The sequence below is a fragment of the Hemicordylus capensis genome, chromosome 2 (genome assembly GCF_027244095.1).
Source record: "Hemicordylus capensis ecotype Gifberg chromosome 2, rHemCap1.1.pri, whole genome shotgun sequence".
In the NCBI taxonomy this organism is placed as follows: Eukaryota; Metazoa; Chordata; class Lepidosauria; order Squamata; family Cordylidae; genus Hemicordylus; species Hemicordylus capensis.
Window position 1 is genome coordinate 195996964 of NC_069658.1, and position 20185 is coordinate 196017148.

Sequence of the window (20185 nt, forward strand, 5' to 3'; positions counted from 1 at the left end):
GTCCTACTTCTGAACCTGGAGGTAGCATACAGCCATCAGGACTAGTAGCCATTGATAGACCTGTCCTCCATGAATTTATCTCCTTTTTAAACTATTGAAGCTGGTGGTCATCACCACATCCTGTGGCAACAAATTACATAGGCTAATGAGGTGCTGTGTGAAGAAGTACTGCATTTTGTCTAATCTAATCTCACACTCAGTTTCATTGGATGGCTCCTGCTTCTAGCATTGTGAGAGAGGAAGGGGAGAAAACCTTCTTTCTATCTACTCTCTCCACACCATGCATACTTTTATGAGTCTTGATCAATCATGTCTCTTCTGATTTCTATGAGTGACCATCATAGTAAAACTCACAGTGTTTGGTGCATCTCCTTTCAATCACCTCCCCTGCTTCTGCTACTGTGAAACTAGTTGACTTGCTGCCTTGACAAGTCATTGAGTAAAAATTAGGGATGTCCCTGACAATGAGAGATCCTTGAGGGATATACCTGGGAAAACCAAGCCTATCTAATCACAGGACATGTTGGACTAGCCTGCCCTTCATGGTTGCCCATTGAATAATGTGGTGTCATGAGAATGCTATTGGGTTGTTTCAAGTGAGGAAATACAAGTGAAACTCGGAAAATTAGAATATCGTGCAAAAGTCCATTAATTTCAGTAATGCAAATTAAAAGGTGAAACTGATATATGAGACAGACGCATTACATGCAAAGCGAGATAAGTCAAGCCTTAATTTGTTATAATTGTGATGATCATGGCATACAGCTCATGAAAACCCCAAATCCACAATCTCAGAAAATTAGAATATTACATGGAACCAAGAAGACAAGGATTGAAGAATAGAACAATATCGGACCTCTGAAAAGTATAAGCATGCATATGTATTCAGTACTTGGTTTGGGCCCCTTTTGCAGCAATTACTGCCTCAATGCGGCGTGGCATGGATGCTATCAGCCTGTGGCACTGATGAGGTATTATGGAAGACCAGGATGCTTCATTAGCAGCCTTCAGCAATTCTGCATTGTTTGGTCTCATGTCTCTCATCCTTCTCTTGGCAATGCCCCATAGATTCTCTATGGGGTCAGGTCAGGCGAGTTTGCTGGCCAATCAAGCACAGTACACTGTATACTTTTCAGAGGTCCGATATTGTTCTATACTTCAATCCTCGTCTTCTTGGTTCCATGTAATATTCTAATTTTCTGAGATTGTGGATTTGGGGTTTTCATGAGCTGTACACCATGATCATCACAATTATAACAAATTAAGGCTTGACTTATCTCGCTTTGCATGTAGTGCGTCTGTCTCATATATCAGTTTCACCTTTTAATTTGCATTACTGAAATTAATGGACTTTTGCACGATATTCTAATTTTCCGAGTTTCACCTGTAGTCATCTCTAGTCTTTTGTATAGCTTGATGCTTGCTTGATGGCTTTGCTTGGGTGGTGCATACTAGCTGTTGCACATAATCTACCTGCTCTGATCAGGGGTAAAGGAAACAGTTTGGGAAGTTTTAATTTTGCTAGGGAAGAAGACAAGTCTGAATTTCTGCAACTGGCTGGCAAAAAGGATGTCTTAGGGGGAAGCTAGTATGGTCTGTGTGTCTACCTGCTCTCACATGTGCATCTTGTGTATTTCTAAATAAACTTACAGTTAAAAATGTATCTGTAGCAATCTGGCCCCTTCCCTAAAGAGTTAACCGGAAGTGAGCCCTGTCCTGTCTGTTAGGGATGTGCACGAACCGGTCCAGAGGCCATGTTAGAGGCCTCTGAACCGGTTCGGAACCTGGTCAGTCTGGCGGGGGGGGGGAAGTCTAGCTTGAAGGGCGGGGGGGGTAGTACTTACCCCTCCCGCCGCTCCTCCCCCTCCAGCGCTGCACTTAAAAGCAAGGTTTTGGGGGCAGCAGAGTTCCTCCCTGCCGCCCCTGGCCCTGCTGTTGCCCGGAAAAAGAGGAAGTTGCTGGCACGCATGTGCCCGTCATGGCATGCGCCGTCGCTGCCGCGCACGCTACACACGTCACACATTGCATGTGCATGCAATGTGTGATGTATGGAGCGCGTGGGCGGTGACGGGCGCATGCATGCTAGCAACTTCCTCTTTTTCCGGGCAACAACAGGGCCAGGGGCGGCAGGGAGGAACTCTGCTGCCCCCAAAACTTTGCTTTTAAGTGCAGTGCCGGAGGGGGAAGAGCGGCGGGAGGGGTAAGTACTACCCCCCGCCCTTAAAGCTAGACTCCGCCCCCACCAGACCGCGCCTCCATGGTCCATGCACATCCCTACTGTCTGTCAGGCAGTGACCTGTAGGGATCAGCCACTCAGCACACAGTGACCGGGACCTAGAGGGGGCTTGAGGCAGGAAGTGAAAGAGTTCTTTTTCTTGTGCAAGTTGGAGCCAGGCAGGGGAAGCAACAGGTTGGCTGGCCAAGCCATGGCAGCAACCAGGAACTCTGCAGTGGCCTGAAGTCTCTCCTTGCAACTGGTCTATTGTGTTTTATTTTGTAACGTAACCTTCTAAGAAACCCTAGCCTGAGCCCTTTTATCCAACTAGGGCTCTGTAGAAATCTCTGTACCCTATAAAGGTGCTTTTAAAGGTTCCTTACAACTGGGGGTGTTTTCTTTTGTATTTTTTTGCATTTATGTTCTATGCAACTGAGTAACCAATATCTTTAAAGTGTGCCACTCCAAATACCAGTAGAGTGTTCTTTGGAAGTAATCTTGTAAAGTTCTGAGTGTCTGTTACCTGTAACTGAAGCTGCAAGAGAGAGCCTCAGACTGAAGCAGTCTGCAGTATTTTGGATAAAGGTTATTTTTCTTTTTGGTCCATTACAATTTTAACCAGCCTCTTTGAGTGGATTTTCAACTTAGGAAAGTGGGGGCTGGAAAGGAGTCTTACTCTGGTGCAAACATGCCTCAAGTTTGATTGCTCAGCAGCTCACACTACCAAGTTTTTCTCACCACGCGTAGGCTGCACATGGGAAGTTTTTATATTTTTCCATTTGGTAAATGAGGAGGAGAGTTCCCTGGACATTCACCCAAATCTGGGGGGGGGGCAAACTCTGTAATACTTTGGGTGTGGTGGCAGCAATTACCAGAGGGACAGCCTTTGTTGAACAAACATGGAGGAAATGAATCAGCAATTTTCTTTCCCCCACGTGGACTTGCTCTGAGACAAAGGCGGGGCTTAAATCCACCATTCGCCATTTGCTGCATTCGCTATATGTCTCCAGTACTTCTCCTCACAAGGAGAATAACCCTGTAAATAGCTGCCTGTGAAACTTCCTGAAGCAGGGCAAGTGAGTAGAGTGAAGAGGCTGTAAACCTTCAGTATATGTTTGTAGTTCTTTATAGTAAAGTGCTTTGTTTTAGATCACCAAGGGAAGTCATCTCTAAAGTCAAGCATTTTCAAAGGTTTTTTTTCAAAAGCTTTGAAAGACCTGGTGCGTATGAAAGGCTTACTGGCATGAAACCGCTTTGAGCCATTTAAAATATTTGAACCATCTTAGTGTCAAATACACCATTAGGGAATTTTGAGGTTAGAGCTACTTTTTATCTCTTTCCCCTGCCCCCACCTTTTTGCCTGTAGCAGCAACCAAAACCTTTTTGTCCTTGCCTGTGTTATGGATTCTTCTTGGTAAAATCCTTCTGTTTCTCTCAACCCAACATGCTCCTTTCTTTTTAAGCACAGTGACACCTGTCAATGGCCTGCAGAAGAGATTGCTGACCTTAGTAGGCCAGCAAACCCTTCACTTTCATTTTTCCTAAACTATTCACTTGAGCAAGCTATATCTAAGTAAAGTTTGTGCCAGATGGGGTTCTCCAAAGCAGCTGGAACTAGGTAGGTTTGGGGTTCTGGGTTAAGCCAGGATCAATTCCACAGAAAACCCAAACTGTGTTTCTGCTTTCCTGACAGGCAGCAGTTTTTTGATCAGAGGGGCTGTTGCTCTTCCCTCTGCCAAATATGAGACCCTATTTGCCCAGTTAGCAGGGATAATAAATATAGGGCAGGAAATGGGGAGAGAAGCATAATCTACAGCATATCAAGGTGTCCTTTAAATGTTCTCTCAGCTACATGGGAACCGCTTATTTGTGAGCATATCCCATGAGTCTTGGAGTCTTTCAAGCCCTGGTGGCCAAACACAGGTAGATATAGCCACACCTATTGAATGGATTATTTAATGTCTCCCTAATAATAGACAAACCTACAGACCCCCCTGTACCGGATAAAAAATTCAGTATCCTGAGAATCTAAGATTTCCCTCCTTCCTCAAAGAAAACAAGTTACTATCCGTTAAGAGATCTCATATATACTCAAAAGAATGTGACCAGTACCTGGTTAAATTTCAAGTTGCACTATGCAGGATTTCCAGTGGCCAGGCAATAGAGTTGTTGAGATGAGACTCTTTCAAGTAAGAGGCCAAACTTGCTGGGAACGTATTTTATCCCAATCAACACCTCTTGCCGAACAAACACCCCTGTTAGTGCTGTAACAGTCTTGGGGCATTATAGGCATGGGCTATTTTCTTCTTTTTCTGCATAACTTCTATTGTCTAACAACATGTAATATAAACATTATAGTACAGAGGTTTGGTAAAATCGGCTCTTCATGGAAGAGAAGAAAAAGTTTACATTGGAAAGGCTTGCATAAAACAAAAAGGCCATCATAAAAAAAGATTGCATTAGAAGAAATGCATAGATTAAAACAGATCTTCTTTAAATGAGTACCCAGAAATGTTGGGGGCAATATGCTAAATCATTGTAAACCGCTTAGAGAGCTTCCAGCTATAGAGCGGTATATAAATGTAAGTGCTAAGTGCTAAATTAAACAACCAATAATAATCAGTAACCAATCAAAGCTTGAAAAACTTTTTCTCTCTCTCTCTCTGCCCCAAAAGACTAACTAGTTTGCATTAAAAAGTGACTCTTTAGAGTTTCCTGGCATCTCAAAAAACATTCTTTAAAAGATATAATATAATTCAAAGCCATCACTTCTAGTCTCAAAAGAGACTGGTTCCATCTTAAAAACAGATGACCAATCTACCCTGCTTCTCTAAAAGTATCTTTTAAAAGTCCATAGACCGCGCTGCCATAGGCTGGCTGTTTAGCTGCGTGGTCAGCTCATGATTCCTTCTGTGTGCTCTCTGGAGCACTTCATTTAATAATGGGATACTACCACTCCAAAAGCCCCTCCTAATTCAAAACAATCATTTAGTTTATGTTATTCAGTCCTAGAAATGTTACTCCAAGTGGAGACAGAAATATTGTTTTGTTTATCTGCATTCTTTCTCCTCATTAAAGTCAGACTGGTCCCTTATCAGTAGCTTTGCTACGTGAACAGAAAAACTGGTGCCCAATTGATAGACACTGAGGTTATGCTGTCCAGCTTCCAAGTAGCTATGGGACAAAAATGGCTCCTCTCATTGTCAAGCAGGAAGGCCAGATTAGTTCAGAATTGCATTTATCCATGACAGGGTCCTTGATGTTTATCTCTTTGCCCATGCCATGAGTACATGGTACATGCCATGAAACAAAAGAAATATGCAACATAAGCAAAATGTGCAAATCCCCCCCACCCGATTTTGCATAGAATACATCACAACATCACAAGTCCCTGCTAACTTGGCAAAGAGGCACCTTTTAACATGGTGATTCTCTTTATTTAGCAGGGGGAGAGTAACTGGCCCTATCCGTCCCCAGCACAGCATCCCTCCAGTGACTGTTGCTGGTGCCTATTTTGTGTTTATTTTTAGATTGTGAGCCCTTTGGAGACAGGGATCCATCTTATTCATTTATTATTTCTCTGTGTAAACTGCCCTGAGCCATTTTTGGAAGGGCGGTATAGCAATCGAATTAATAACAACAACAACATTCAGCTTTAATGGGTACAGAATTTGGGTTACAGCTATGATTTTTTCTAATTCATACACTGTCCTGACTAGGACCCTCAAATGATTTCCAGAGGTGACGGCATCTAATTACTATGTGTGATCCAGCCAGGGTACTTGGATGAGTAAGGCAGCTTCAAGTAGGACTGGCTGGGATAGATTTCATTTGCGGAACAACAATCCGGTAAATCTGCCTTATCTTGAAGTGTTAGTTGCAGTGATATTTGCAGAATTTTTGCAGAATTACAATGCTGGTGCATCGGCATGCTGTATTCTTCAGCACAACTGCTGAATGGAATTGTAAGGGAGCTTATGAGGGGCCCATCAGGGACACAAAGCTGCCTTGAAGACAATTTCATTTTTACAATACCAAAGAAATGGCTGTTTTGCACATTCGCTGAAGCCTTGTGAGGGAGGAGAGGGGTCATTCATTTCTGTTCTCTCTTTGTGTGTTTTTTCCTCCCTTTGAAGTCCCAAGAAGATATGCCCTCTCCCACTATTAATAGAGTGGTTTTGGATATCACTGGCTGTCGTTGGGTTATGGGGAGCAGCAGCCAAATTACAATCTGATGCCTTCTTACGCCAAAGAGTCCAACACTGACAGCCTGCTAATATGTGATCCAAGGCTAGAGTAATGAGTTTTAATAATCACCGAGTCTCCAAATGGGAGGCAGGAGGCACAGACAGCCCATGGAGGTGTGACTCCTCCTTAGACCTCCTGTTCTTTGTTTTGATTGGGCAGAGGCAGCCCCCTGTCACTTATTCCCACCCAATCAGTGCTTGCCCCATCCTTTCTGTTGATTGTCAGTAGAAATGAAGCTTTTGCAAATTCTTTTGCTGCTTGAGAATTTCTCCCCCCAGAGTCCTTAAAGCCCTGGTCAGCAATATATATATTTTTAGCAGTCATTCTTTGAGGAGAAGAGCTGAATATTCAGCAACAATGGCTCAGTCTACGGAATCAGGGTAGAATTGCATTGTTTCAAGTAGGGATGTTTATTTTATTTTATTTTATTTTATTTTATTTTATTTTATTTTATTTTAAAGTTGTAAAAGCCATGCCATGGCTTCTTTTAACTTAAAACAAACAACCTGGTACTTCACTTCTATAATGCTGCTTTATTGGGGATTAAACTGCTGCTCATCCTCTTTGCTGTGCTCCCATGTTGAGAAGCAAACTCTTGGCAATCACATTTTCCTCTGTGTCTAGTATGGATGTATTGCTGCAGTTTCAAAGGGCAGGAGAGCAGAACAAGCCTCTGAACTGCCTTTCTTTCAAGTATTCCTCAGGAGAGTATTCCAGAAGTAACATAATGGCCAACTACCTATGGCCGAAGCCTGCACCTGCTGAATCATGTTGAATAGTAGTTAACTTACAAACACGACAATTGCCTTGATGGATCAGCCTAAAACCCACTGCCCAGCTTCCATTTCCAACAGCAGCCAGGCAGGTGACACTAGGAAGCATACAAGCAGGGCATGGACTTCACAACATTCCCCTTCTGTTTGGCTTGAGCATCTGAACATGGGAGGTCTCATTTAGTCACCCTAGCTCACAGCTGTTGAAAGAAGCCCCCTCCATGAGTTGGTTTAGTTCAGAAGTGAACCAACATTATGCTGCTAGAGCAGATGCAAGCCAAGTCATGCCTTGAACCTCATGTTATGGGAGGGGCTGTAACTCAGGGGCAGAACACATGCTTCTCATGCAGAAGGTTTGTTCCAGGTTCAATTCCTGACACCTCCAGTTAAGAGGGTCTTAGGTAGCAGGGCTGAGAAACGCCTCTGCCTGGAGGTCTTGGAGGGCTGCACCAGCCAGAGATTTATGCTACTTTGCTAGATAAACCAGTGGCCTGACTCAGGATAAGGCAGTTTCAGATGTTCCATATCTTCCTTCCACCAGTCCTTGCTTTCCATCAGAAGAATGAGAGCTCCACAGAGAAGTTAGTGTGCCAATACTACCCAGGCATAGCCTGGCCACTACGATCCAGTTTTCTCCGTCTCTTTTTCCCTTTCTGGTCACATTTAAAGGACACCACAAGATATAAATTAATGCAAGGCAGAGAAGGGGGAAATTCATTCTTCTTCTTGACAAAGTGCCTGCAGGGAGCAGGGATTCCACAGTGACCTTCAGATAACCTTCATCTGGTTTGGCAATTAGGCATTTTCCGGAGGTGCTTATTGCAAAACAACGAACTCCTCGTCATCCCCATTCCTGGGACCCAGCAATGACAGGAGAGTGTTATTTTCCCCAGCAATTACAGGCGTGCAATGAAATCTCTCCTTTCCCCTGCTGTTAATTACTTATTTTGACAGTCTTTATATGTCATGAAACAAAAGAAGAAGAAAAAGGAGGGGAGAAACCTCTGAACCTCTTGCCAGAAAAGTTTATGAATTCTTCTCCTTTGCTGTCTTCTTCCCTCTTTTCCATGCTTCCCTCCCTCCCACCTCCCCCATCTTTGCTTGCTGTAATTTGCTACTGTCCCCTCAACTCTGCAAATGAAGGGTAGCGCTTCCAAGGAGAAATGCAAACAGGGCCTGCATGACTCAGTTTCTAAGTTCTGTTCTGTTGGAATTAACTCTTCACACCTCTCTGCTGCATTCCTTTTTCAGAATGCAAGGGTCACGCATGCTGGCATTTGCATACCGGCTATTTTGGCAAATTAAAAATAATGAGAAACCCACCCAAAGAAAGAGAAATAATGTGCCTAGTCAAACTATGCTTTGATCTGATCAGCCTTGTTTGTCTACTCTCAGTTCTCCCCTTACTAGGAAATAGATCCAGTTTGTGTCGTCCCCCCAGCCCACCCCCCACAAACCACACAAGGCTTGAAGGTGGTATAATAGAGCTCAAATTGCCCACAGTTTGGATATTTATTTTACCTGTCCCACGATCCTTTCTGGTCAAATAGTTTTAGCAGGTTATTTTAGCACCTCAAAAACCTACAGTGACTGTTTGACCAGATAGTACACTGGGCCAAGGGGGGAAATGAGTTGGTTTATCATGGGCATTGTTTGGTTTAGCATACAAGCTTTTCGTCTGTACCCAGTCTGAGAATCATACTGCTGTTCAAGTGCCCTTCTATAATTCCTAGCCATCCCCAAGTTCACAAGAACCTTGTTGGAGATGGAGACGTCTTCTCTTTGTGACCTCCTCTGGGGAAGGGCTAGAGATCAATGGGAGAAATATGCTTTGTATACATATTGTCCAAAATTTGGTGCCCTAGTTAAAAGGTATCAGCTAGCAGTTATAGGAGAGACCTCTTCCTGAGACCTTGAAGTGCTGCTGACAGTCAGAGTAGACTAGGCTAGATGGACCAATGATCTGACTCAAAACAGCTTCATATTTTCAGGGCTGTATCACACATGGCATTTCTATGTAGGAATGAATCCTGTATCTAGATCATAACACATGTGACATGGATAAATCACTGAATTCACTCAGATTACTACCTGGGAGTGACTCATTTTGCACAGGTTTATACCTGCACAGGTTTATCACCACACGTTGCAAACTGTGTGTGAAACATGAAATTCCATGAAAGCATTTTATGACCTGCCAGCCGGCCCTTAGTCTGCCATATGAGGCCACTGGAGGTGGCTGTTCCAACAGCCGCTCTTAATGACACAGCAAATTTGCTGTCGAGATAAATAATTTCTATTATTTATTTTTCTGCATAAACGGCTTGGAGAACTTTTGTTGAAAAGCAGTATACAAATATTCGTAGAAGTAGTAGTAGTCAGGATGCCAAGCCCCCTCGTGTCTTACTAGTCCCCTAAATAGAACAAGGGAACAATGGTTCCACGGGTTGCTTGTGACAGCCTTCATAATCTTCACCCCTCTCCCTCCCTCTCCCTTTGCCAGTGCCACAGACAGCCTTTCTATCCAGAGAAAAAGCCCTACCGCCTCCCCCATAAGAAGTCTGGGAGTCTTCACTTGCTCTCCTGGGTCCTGATTTCTTCCCTCTTGCTATCTTCCGGTATCTCCCTCACTGGATACTGGTTTCCAAGCACCCCACAGGAGCACGTCAACATTCTTTGTAAAAGAAACATAGCAGGTTAAACTGGCTTTGACTGGACCAATGTAAATTTGTGCAGGAGAATGCCATTTTTTTCGAGTTACACAGAACCCTTCCTCTCGAAGAAAAGAAAGAAGACAAAACCTTAAGTATATATTAAGAAAGCTAAGTTACAAATGACTGATCTGAGCTTGCTTCATCATAAAGCCAAATTATATATGAACTTAAATGCATCATTGTCGAGTCTGGGATTTATTATTTTCATTTTAAAACAACAGGTGTGAGGAGCCTGATCCAGACTGGGACCACAACATGGAGGTAGGGCATGTTTCACCTTTTACCTTTGTAACATTTTCCTACTGAACCCCGCCCCCCCCGCCCAAGCTCTTCTGGGTCCCCAAAGGTGCTATTTGCTGCAAGGGCAACATTTTTAGACCCATCTAAGATTTTGCTGTAATTCCATTCTGCCTCATTTAACTTTTTAAAAAAATCATCATTTCACGTATTCTTATCTCCTATCCTTTGGGACTAGCAATCCAATTGTCTATGTAAAAAATTATTTGATAAATGATTTGATAAATAACTTCAGGTTCTGCACCAAGGCAGTTCCAATTTGTGACTATGCAAATACACTGAATGTGCTTACATCCATTGTTCATATAATTCTACCAGTATATAGTAGTATGATACTATTTACATAGTCATATTAGCAAGGGCGGCGGGTGGGCGATGGGAAGGACAATCTGCTGCCTGGAGGAGCTTAGAGTCTTTTTGATGCTTTGCACATGTTTGGCACAGGATTCTGTTATTTAAAGATGTTGGACATGGGAAGGACTGGGGTGGCAAAGCAAAAGGACGAAGAAGATATTTGGAACAGATGGGCAGTATGGGTGGCAGAGCTGTTTAGGACCCAAGCTGAGGGAAAGGGGACACTTTACCTGGGCGAAGTGATCCAAATGGCTCAGCTGCAATTGGAACATAGGAAGCAGCCTTATACTGAGTCCATCTAGCTCAGTATTGTCTACCCAGACTGGCAGCGGCTTCTCCAAGGGTGCAGGCAGGAATCTCTCTCAGCCCTATCTTGGAGAAGCTGCCAGGGAGGGAACTTGGAACCTTCTGCTCTTCCCAGAGTGGCTTCATCCCCTGAGGGGAATATCTTGCAGTGCTCACACATCAAGTCTCCCATTCATATGCAACCAGGTGGACCCTGCTTAGCTAAGGGGACAAGTCATGCTTACTGCCACAAGACCAGCTCTCCTCTTCATTATCATGAAGAGTGACAGAGTTTGTACAGAAAACTCTAGGACTTGAGAGTCAAAGAGACATAAGCCATCCTATGTGACCTGCTCTCTCAAAAACTACAAATCCCAGAGTTCCTTAGTTCCTACAAGTATTTCCTATTCATAGGCAGGAGGCACCAACAGGGTGTGGCATCCAACTGGCAACTAGAGAACAGAACAAGCACCATAATAATCAAATAGATTGAAACACGATAGCAGTCGGAGCCAGTGCTGCTGCTACTGAGATTTACAGGTCCCAGAGTATAAGTAAGCATATTAGGCCTCTGGTCTCCAGACTGTATAGAAGAATTAACCCTAGGTTCCAGGGACAAGGAATAGTGTCTGGGGAATTTGTCACTTGACTATAATTCGTATAGATACGTGTGCTTCTGCCATGTCAACTATGAGTACAAATCACTCAGCTGGCAGAAACATAGGTAGCACCAACAAAGAGAACTAGAAGAAGCTAAAGGACTCAATCCTCCAGTTTTTCAAAACAGAGGAGGATTTTCATCGGGGAGTGGAGAAGAAGACCTATTCTACAAGTTTGTACTAAGCCTAGAGAATGGTGAGAGGTAAGCTGTACTCAACCTTTTGGAAATACAGGAAGCTGAAATCTTGATTGCTGAAAATACCCCAGTCCTGCTTCCTTTAGTTTCTGGAATGCCCAGTCTGTTCTATGGGCCCATGAGGGCTAGAAATTCTTTTAGAAATAAAAATGCAAGTTGATGACCAAATAAAATGTGATGCTGGACATGCACGAAATCATGTGCAGTAGTCCATGTATCCCGTGAGGCTGTTCACACAAGCAGCCCCATGCAGGCTTGGGCAGTCAGTCCTACCTGGATAGGGCTGCTTGCTTGAAATGCTGGGACTGAGGCCGACCCTGGCGCTGCCTCCCCGGCTAGCCCAGGGATTTTACCTAGCCTTTTATCTGTGCCCTTTTACCCAGGTCCTTGGTTGTGTGTCTGCTCAGGCTACAAGCAGAGCCAAGCACCTAGAGCCGGGCACCTAAATCTTCATGTGATGCAGTTAGGGATATCTGGAGGCCAAGCTGCATATTCCTGGCCTCCAGAACTTGATCATGTAGGCACACAAGCCACACATCCCACACATAGATGGTCTGGGGGAAGGTAAGCTCAACCCCTTGCGTCCTTCCCTGCCTGCTGTGAAAATGCGTTCTTTAAAGTGGCCTAGGCATGCAGCATTGGATCGTGGGTGCTGCTAATCATAGCTGCTAATTGGCATGCTAATCATGTAATAATCATATAATATAATATAATATAATATAATATAATATAATATAAATAATCATAATATAATAATATAATATTTTATATATATAATATAATATAATATATATAATATATAATATAATAATAATAAAAATATAATATAATAATCATATAATCATATAATAAATAAATAAATAAATAAAATGTGCTGGCTTAAATAAAACACCCGGTGTGTGAAGTGCAACATGGGTACATTTTGTGTGTGTCCAGCATCACACGGAAATTGGGCCTCAGGCTATTAGGATACCAGATTCCTCTCCTGGTTTGGTGAAGCTGAATGCATGCAATATCCACAGCGGCTGAGGAGAAAGACAGTGGGTGAGTGTTATAAGATAAAAACAATTTGGGTATTCTGAGTTTCACTAAAATCAACAGGAGTCTTTCTGTTCATTTCTTGAACATTTCCTAAAGTTCTTGTATTGTGTGCAAGTCTTGAGTTTTTAAGTTATTTGAGAGGCACATATGGCAGGCTGAGCAGAGTATTTGTTTCTGAAACAATGGCTTGTGAACCTGGCCCATAAGGTGCCTTTTTATATCCCCAGGCTCTTGCAACAATAATGTGAATTTCAGATCTCCTCCTCCTTCTCCTCCTCCTCCCCCCTTCTTCTTTCCCTCAGGTTTCTAGCCGATAGGGTTGCCTATGAAAAGTTGATACAATGAGTACAGTATCATTCCTAAAGGCAGACTTTGCAAAGTATATAGTGCTGTCCATGGTGCTCAAAGACCTGGACAGTGGAACACGACTTGGCTCAGCTCTGCAGGCTTGCAGTATTGTTTCTTGTACCTGCACAGCCCAGTCCAGCAAAACCTGATTTAGTAACACAGTAATCAGGCATTATATGCACCCTCTATTCTCATATGTCCATTAACACATTTAGGTTAAAATTAAAAACAAAGCAAAAAAAAACTGTGGAATGTGCTCCCTACTGAAATACAATCCTCCCCATCTCTGACAATGTTTAAAAAGGACTTGAGAACCCACCTCTTCAGCCAAGCTTTTCCAGCTTTTTAAATGTTTAACTTTTAACCTGTTTTTAATTTTTAGATTGCCTTAATTGTTTTAAGATTTTTGTGTATGATTTAACTTGATTTATGATGTTGTTAACTGCCCAGAGACGAAAGTTTGGAGCGGTGTAAAATTTGACAAATAAATAAAATCAAATTTGAACTATTAGGTGTGCAATGCTGAGGCAGATACCCTGGAGCAAAAGCACTCACAGGATTTAAGAGATAATTGGGAAAATATGTGAACTATTACTTATAGTTCTTTCTTATTTCTATTCTGATGCCTCAATTGTGTCACATCAGGATGAGGAATGGAGTCACCCTTTGTAAGTAAAGTAAAGTTGTGCCACGAGTTGGTGTTGACTCCTGGCCAACGCCTCCTGTATTCTACCAAAGACAACCACAGGGCTCTGTGGTTGTCTTTGGTAGAATACAGGAGGCGTTGACCATTGCCATCTCCCTCGCAGTATGACCATTGCCATCTCCCTCGCAGCATGTTTCTATATCGCTGCTGCCTGATATTGGTGTTTCCCATAGTCTGGATCTTAATTCCATTGTTTCTTTCTGTGGTGCTTCATGAGAACCAGTGTAGTGTAGTATAGTGGTTAAAGTGTCAGGCCAGGACCAAGGAGATCCGAGTTCAAATGCCTACTCAGCCATGAAGATGAAATCTTCAAAAGAATGAGGACTAAAGCCATGAAATCCATTGAATCAATTTTCTCACCCAGACCTGGGATTGGAATTCCAAGGGAAGATTCAGGACCCAGAATAAACACAGTTGAAAGTTGTGTGTATTCCACAAATCTTTTGAGCCTGGCCCTCAAAATGTTATTTTGTCCTCTGCCCTCCACCAGCTATCTGTCCCATAGCGGAGTGTGCAAAGATCGCTTTGCAGCTTGCTGCTGAGTGCAAATATCTGTGGCTTGGGGCTCTAAACCAACACTAGCATGAGAGTGAGGAATAGAACAATGCATGTCCGACTCCACCCTGGAAAAGCCATTAGAAGAAGGCAGCCCCCAACCCCATCAGGTTGGGATAATGGGGCACGCGGAAAAGCAGCCATCTCCACAAATCTGAAGTAAATAAATGAAGCTCCTCTGCTGGAGGATATTCAGCCCGCTCAGGTCTTGGATGGTGAGGGAAGAAAGCCTCACCTGCCTCAGGATCCATCCCATCGGTTTCTGCAACTTTGCAGTCCTTTTCTGTAAAGCGTCCCCCACCCCACAGCCCCGAACTACCGCCATGACAAGTGCGTAGAGTCCCCAGGAAGTTTTGTGTACGTATTTTTGCTGAAGCTCACACTGCATCATTGGAGTCATGATGTTTAAGATGTGAAAGCCCCCTTGCACTGTGCATTTGATTGCCTGTAGTGGGGGGGCTTGTAGTGTTGAAGCTGTGCATGCATCACATGCTACACATGTATATTTTGCACTGCCAAAAGCGACATGGAGATTGGACTCAAGGGTTTGGCAGAAAGATGTGAGAATAATAAAATGGGAGTGTTGCAGTATCAAAAATAAATGTGCCCTGAAACTCCTGGGATGAGCATGCACAGGCATGGCAAGTTTGACTAAAGTATTCAAGATTTCTGTACAGCTAAAATAACATTTGAAATAACATTTGGGGTTGTCATAGGGCCTGGATTTGGCCCAGACTCTGTGGATTTCAGTGGCAGCATGACTTCACTCTTGCAGCAGGCTTGGTCTAGATGGTTCTTTGACTCCTTCCAGTTGTATAACTTGTTTGTGTGTAGCTACATTTTAGGGTTGAGATGGTCTTTGTATATCTGTGCATCTGCAATTAGGAAAGACACAAATTGAGGATGCAGCTCACCAGGCCATGACCCAGTTGGATAACTTGGCTTGTTCCCACGTGACTGTTACCTGCCTTATGTGCTTTTCCTCTGACTATGTTGTTTGTCCACTTGAGGATTGAGAGTGGAATAAGAGTAGCAGACATGATCTGTTTGTGTTGTAAATGGTTTGGAGCAACCTGCAGGGCTCTGTGACGACCTAGAGCAATTGCTTTGTGAAAGGATCCTGGCTATCCTTAGGTAACTATTTACATCCCATCTGAAAAATGCACTCGTCTTCTGGAAATGTTAGCAGTGACCTTGGAGTACCTTGTATCAATGGACCAGTACTAGCATCCTTGTTTTAAGGAGTCTGAAGCTTATCCATGTACCTGCACATTTTTTGATTTTGTCAAATCTCCAGTTTCCCCAAATCTCCAGACCTTGAATGAGGAATCAGCCCTTTCCGCGTGACATGGTGTCTAAATATGTAGCAAACAGAGAAAAGAACAAACTGTAGAGACCTTTAAAAGTTTACAAAGTAGTCCACAATAGTTATAATGGGCAACTTTTCACCAATTTGCAAGTGCTGATTAGTGTTAAAACCACCAGCTCCACAATTAGAAAGTACATGCTTAAAGTAATGTCTAGTTTGGCCCTGCATTGTCATGCAGACAAAGAATGCTGCATGATTTCAAAGCTTTTTATGCTGCTCTACCCTACACTATTAAACATGAGGAAAGATATAGTACAAATCACTTTGGATCCACCATGTGTATCAACCTCCCTAATCAGAAGAGAGTATCACACATTTGGAAAGAAGATTTTTTAAAAAATCATTAAATTTACTATAGACGTTTCCTTGATGAAAGGTTCCAAAGTTGTCATAGAAGCTAAGCCAGAAAGAATCGTTTTCTCTGTTGTACTGCTCTTCTGGGAACAACATGACATGTCAATTGCCTGTGCTACTGAAATTGCAACTTGAGACAAAATGTATGAAATTAGCAACCTCTCCATTCTGCCTAATGAACAGGACTTGTTCACACAACCAGGATTTGTGTAGTAGAAGCCTCCTCCCCTAAACTGGAAGCTGAGTGCACTCCCATTAGTGATTGTCTGCAAATTAAAACCAGGATTGGAGGTGGAAGGAAGTGATCGTGTGGGAGGCAGCAGCTGGGGTGGAGAGGTTTTCATCCTACCTCAGTCAGCTGTTGGCACAGTCAGGACCCCCATGCCCTCGCTCTCCTTTCCCCAAATCATCATTGGACTCTTCTCTAAAAAGCTCTGGACAATTGGCACACATCTTGTGAGAGGCCGGGCTCCTGCCTCAACCCTAAACTATTTAGGGTGGTGAATTCCCAAGCAGATTGTGAGGCGCTCCAAAAGGATCTCTCCAAACTGGGGGAATGGGTGACAAAATGGCAAATGCGGTTCAGTGTATGCAAGTGTAAAGTGATGCATATAGCTGGCACAAAAACATCCCAATTTCACATATCAGAATCAGAATCTTTAATGTTACGGCCAAAACAAAAGAAAAAGATTACAGTTATACAGCAGTAAATAGGGTATATATGATTAAAACAGTTAAAATTAAAATCAATTAAATTTTTTAACAATATTGGAAACACAGTAATAATAAAAATTAAAACAATAAATTTTCCTTATTAACCATCTGGTGACGTATATTTATGGTGGCAGCACAGAATTTAGCAACATTAGATGTCATTACAAACTCTGAGTCCAAAAGCAACAAGGAACAATAAAATTGCTCCTCTTGACCAGGGAATGTACATAACAAAGATGTGATGAAAGATTCACGAATATCCTTATAGAACAGGCAGAATAATCAAACATGTTCGATAGTTTCGACCTCATCCAGCCCACAAGGGCAAAGTCTATCAGCAAGTGGAACCCTTCTGTAATGCCCTTTTAGGACCGCCGAGGGTAAGCAGTGGCAACAAACCAAGGTAAAAGCTTTCCTATACCTCAGAAATTCCAGCCATGTAAAATAATTCATTGTGGAAACTAGGTGTCTTCTTTCCTCCAAGAATAAAATTTAGAGACCTTCCTAAAGTCATTTTGCCATTCAGAATCAAAAATTCATTGTTTAACCATCAGCCTTGCCTGATCAAAACCCAATTTGGACAAGATTGTAACAGAGAGGCCCAGAGTAGCTATTTTAGCCTCAATAGACTGGATCCACCTGGAGTTGAAATCATCTTGAAAAATTAGGGGAGCCAGGCCAACTGGATGATAGATTAGTTTAAGCCAGTAGCAAAGTACAGTGTATAGTAATCCAAACATTGGCCTCCACCCTAATAAAGCCAGTCTCCAAACGGATGGCAGCATTCGAAACAGATCTTGGGGTATTAAGTGCAGTTCTCAGGAATTTTGACTGCACACGTTCCAAAGTTACTATATTTGAGAAAGAGCCCAACTGCACTCCATAAATTAGTTGGGATAATGACTTGGCTTTAAATAATTTTAAAGCTGCTGGTAAGTAATAGCCACCTTTTGATCACAAGTACTGTAAAATGGTGAGCAAGCTTTTCTGAGCATTGGAAGCTTCATAATTCACATGGGCCTTCCTAGTGCCCCCAGCATGGAAAACTACCCCTAGGTACTTAAAAAATAATACCTGTTCAATAAGTTGTCCCTCAATCCTCCAAGTGTGAATCTTATGTCTCCTTGCAAAAGCCATTATTTTGGTTTTCTGAAAAATGATCTCCAAACCTTCCTTCTTGCAGTACAGATTTAATGCACACAGCATTTTTCTGAGGACAATAGGAGTTCTTGATAGGAGAACTGTGTCATCTGCATAAAGCAAGATAGATATATGCCTCCCTGCAAATTTAGGAGGGTTGAAATCTAAAAGGCTAAGTTGATCCACCATGAATGTACAGTATGTAGTAATTAAACAAGAGTAGAGCAAGAATTCAGCCCTGCTTAACACCTCTCTGAGTCACAATGGCACTCATTAGATGCCCTTGAAGGCTGCATCTAACATGGGATCTGAGATGAACTTCACATATACTGATGGGGTCTGCCCATCAGCTGTCAGTGACTGACCAGGAGAGGGATCTTGGGGTTGCGGTGGACAGCTCATTGAAAGTGTCGACTCCGTGCACAGCCGCTGTGAAAAAGGCTAATTCCATGCTAGGGATCATTATGAAGGGGATTGAAAATAAACTATGCTAATATTATAATGCCCTTATACATATCTAAGGTGCAGCCACATTTAGAGTACTGCATACAGTTTTGGTCACTGTATGAAGGACATAGTAGAACTGGAAAAGGTGTAGAAGTTGGCAACCGAACTGATCAGGGGGCTGGAGCACCTTCCTTATAAAGCAAGGCTAGAGCATCTGGGGCTTTTTAGTTTGGAAAAGAGACGACTAAGGCGAGACATGGTAGAGGTTTATAAACTATGTGTGGAGTAGAGATAGTAGACAGAGATAAATTTTTCTCCCTCTCGCATAATGCTAGAAACAAGGGTCATCCCCTGAAACTGAAGGCTGGGAATTTTAGGACCAACAAAAGGAAGTACTTTTTCCACACAGTGCATAATCAATCTGTGGAATTCTTTGCCACAGGATATGGTGATGGCCACCCGCTTGGAGAGGCTTAGACAAATTCATGGGGGACGGGTCTAGACAATGGCTACTAGTCTGGTGGCTGTAGGCCACCTCCAGCTTCAGAAGCAAGATGCCTCTAAATACCAGTTGGTGGGCCACTGTGTGAAACGGGATGCTGGACTAGATAGGCCTTGGGCCTGATCCAGCAGGGCTGTTATTATATTCTTATGAGAACTCATCCTCCTGCAAAAATGGATGAGGCCAGGGGTCCTGTGGGACTGCTTTGCTCTCTTCAGCCCCCACACCACCCTGCATTTGTGCCGTGGAATTAATCAATGCAGTTAACCCCTCCCCAACCCCACCGTCCTAGCTGCTTGGCTGTGGCTATGCCTGACCAGTCACTGGCCATGGAGTGCCACCCTTCCCACACTGCAGTTTGGCCTTCAGCTGTGGGCAACTGGGAGTTTTGCAATATTCCTCTTTCAAAGTATGTTTGTATTCTGAAGCAGCCTCGAAGGGGCAACAGAGTTGTGTTGGTCTAAGTTTCGCTTTCCTTCTTGTTTTTGCTGCTAGGTTAGTTTTAGGGATGTGTAAATTAATTCGGGTTTGTACCCGAATCTAGCTGATTCAGATTATTTGGAGACAAAACAAATCACCCCTGTGGTCCATTGGCTGGATTCGGATCCAAATCGAATTGCACCTGATTCGATTCAAATTGATTCAAGATTTGGATCATTCCTTTTAATTTCCCCAGATTCCCAGCTTTCTTTAAAAAAAAAAAAAAAAAAAAGCTAAGCTCTAGCCCTTGTAAAAGTGGAGTTACGGAGCAAAATGTGTGGTCACTAGTTTTCAAGTGTTTGGATTCTTTGGTGCATAATAACTTTCCCTCAATGAATCCCTATGAGGATTCATTACACACCTTCATTTCTTCTATTCATTTTGACTGTCTTTTGGACAGTGGAACATAGGAACATAGGAAGCTGCCATATACTGAGTCAGACCATTGATCTATCTAGCTCAGTTTCGTCTTCACAGACTGGCAGCGGCTGCTCCAAGGTTGCAGGCAGGAATCTCTCTCAACCCTATCTTGGAGAAGCCAGGGAGGGAACTTGGAACCTTCTGATGCTCTTCCCAGAGCGACTCCATCTCCTGAGGGGAATATCTTACAGTGCTCACACTTCTGGTCTCCCATTCATTTGTAACCAGCTCGGACCCTGCTCAGCTAAGGGGACAAGTCATGCTTGCTACCACAAGACCAGCTCTCCTCCCATGACAGTGCCAACTGTCAACTGCCATGTGCCAACTACACCCCCTCCCACCCACAAGGCACTGGGGGTACTACTTA

At 43.1% G+C, this 20185-nt stretch overlaps 1 long non-coding RNA gene across 4 annotated transcripts in view; it reads left to right on the forward strand.

Annotated features, from left to right (window-relative positions):
* LOC128346297 (uncharacterized) overlaps window positions 1–20185 on the forward strand; it is a 58574-nt gene that overhangs the window by 32386 nt on the left and 6003 nt on the right. For all 4 annotated transcript variants that reach the window (XR_008316881.1, XR_008316880.1, XR_008316883.1 and 1 more), the window contains exon 5: window positions 10172–10211. This is a non-coding gene — a long non-coding RNA (uncharacterized LOC128346297). The remainder of the gene's footprint in view (window positions 1–10171; window positions 10212–20185) is intronic.